Here is a 2643-nt window from a genome sequence, read left to right as displayed (position 1 = left end):
AAAACCTCAGACAATCTGTCCTGAGGATAGAAATGAGATACTTGATCCAGAATAACAATGATCCTTGGCATACCTGCACTGTTGTCAAGTTCTGGTTGAATTTATGGAATGAATCCAGACTAGAATGCCGTTGAAAATCTCAGGCAAGAATTGAAGACTCGAATTAGGAAGAAGAGGCTCACAAATCTGGTCTAATTGGACAGATTTTGAGGGGCACAAAATGCCTGCATGCACTTTTTTGCCAACGGCAAACGACAGTTTGCTAAAAGCCAAAAGATATTAACACAACTATTGACCAACACTGTTCAATCTTGCTAAAACATCTTTTTTGCAATAAAGATTTTCCGTTGTTTTTATTTTAGAGAGCATATCATCCATTGCTGGGGCTAATATAGTATATCATTTGGTACCATGTTTGGAATAAGCGAGCTCCCTTTAAATACAAAGAAAAATAGGTTTGGGAGTGTTTTAAAATTATTCTAAGACCGACTAAAATCTGCTTTGGTTATCTTGGAGGGAAGGCAAGCATTCTGAATGGGAGATTTCGAAGGTTTCGCCCATTGGTTCACATTTAAACTGAAACGAACAATACCAGATTTTGAGTATGGATAGCAGCCTTCATTAGATTTTATTTGATAAATTGAAACAAGGATAAACGAAATGAAATATTGGCACAAAATTCAATCAATATTATTATTTGAATCCTTCATGTCAATGTCAGTTACATTCGAGAGCATCAGAAACGTGAGGGTTTAGAGTACTTCTGGCCCTGATGGGGCAACATCTCAGTTTCTGATGAGATTTTCACTGGTTCTTGCTCCTGTTTTCTCGTACTTGATGCGTTGCATCTTGGATCAGCGCAAGTTTCCCTCTTCACCAAAGTTTGCTCTCGTTGTTCCAATTTTCAAGGGGGAGATAAGTGGGTCCCCAAAAACTATAGGCCGATTTCTCTCACTTCGAATAATGCGAAGGTGTTTGATAAGATCATGCAGTTCAATTTTGTCGAATTTCTTGAGATCAGTGAGGTCCTTCCTCGTAGCCAGCATTGGTTCCGAGCACATTTTAGTACAGATACCCAACTGATTGAACATATTGAAGAGATCATTTAGGAACTAGAGAGACATGACTCAGTGGATGTGGTCTTTCCTGATTTTGCCAAGGCCTTTGATAAGGTAGATCATGGCCTCTTTTTGAATAGACTTCATGACATTGGGATCCAAGGCAAGGTTCTCAATTGGATAAGAAGCTTCATTCGTGATAAGAAGCAAATTGTTAAGGTCGAGGGATCCCTTAATGCCATACAATATGTCAAGTCAGGTGTTCCCCAGGGCTCCATCTTAGGGCCCCTCCTTTTTATAGTATTCGTTTCCCTGCATCAAAAGCTTAGTATTACTGCCAGTCTCTCTTCTTATGCTGACGACCCTAAGTTAGTTTCTGGTAGGATTGGCCAAGATTCCACTGGCCTTTCAAAGGACCTAGAAAGAATCTACTTTTGGGTTACTGAGAGTAATATAACCCTGAACGGAATGAAATTCCGCTCAATCACCGTCGGGTCAACTCCTTTGAATACTCCACTCGTAAATGATAGAGGTAAAGATATTGAACAAGTCTCATCTAAGAAAGATTTAGGTGTCGTCCTCCAAAACAATGGAAAGTTCGATGAGCATATCCGGTTGAAAATGGGCAAAGCTTTTTGAACGTGTGGTTGGCTTTATTGTACGTTTAAATCCAGAGATAGTATCACAATGCTACCTAACACTGTACTAGTAGAGGGTTCAGCCTCATTTTGAATATGTTTCCCCCATTTGGGATCTAATTAGTTTAGCAGGTTTGCAAAAGCTCGAACAAGTCCAAACGTGTTTCTTTAGGAACTTTGATGAAAATAGAGCGTCTTAAGAAGTTGGGACTGTACAATGTTCAGAGAAGCAATGAAAGATGACAGATACTGAACCCTAACGGGGACAAATATTGGCAAAAATAGAGCATTAGTATTCTTTATTTTATTTCCGCATTGATGTTTTGATCCCAATGCAATATCTATCATTAGTCTAGGGCCAGCCAAAAATATGATTATTTCTTCTATTTGAGATTTTTGGAAAATAAATTTGTGTCAATTGTGGGAAGAAAATTGTGAGATTGAAGATAATTCCCGCTTCATCCTCACATTTAACATTAATCATACTCCTCACCGTTGGGAATGGCTGCAGGTTTGCCCATTTAAGTTGTCAAAACCGCAATGTATACTGTAATTGAAATATTGCAAAGAAGCTTGAACTTGGCTAGCCAGGGATTAAACCAGGATTCGGAAATTGCAGAGCAGATGCTCTGCCAGTTTGATGCCACAGCTAGCCTCTTCTTCTCCTCAGCTATACCGGGTGCGCCATATTATTGTCTGCACTTGTTTGCGGCCCCAACAACCGCGTCAATTGGATGTCTGGCTATTGTTTTTTTTGTTTTTTAGACATACTTTGCAGTGACCATTACCAACCATTTTCCAGGATATTTCCGGTCTAAATTTTAAGATATACAGCCTCTTACACATGCCAGAAAACTGTGAAGAGGGGTCGTGGGCAAACTTGAAAAAGGGGAGACTTTGGCGGACCAGGTTGGTCAACCAAGAAAAGAGTCAGAGAGATGGTAGCT

This window comes from Tigriopus californicus, chromosome 7 (assembly GCF_007210705.1).
Source record: "Tigriopus californicus strain San Diego chromosome 7, Tcal_SD_v2.1, whole genome shotgun sequence".
NCBI lineage: Eukaryota > Metazoa > Arthropoda > Copepoda > Harpacticoida > Harpacticidae > Tigriopus > Tigriopus californicus.
Note: the sequence above shows the minus strand (reverse complement) of the source record.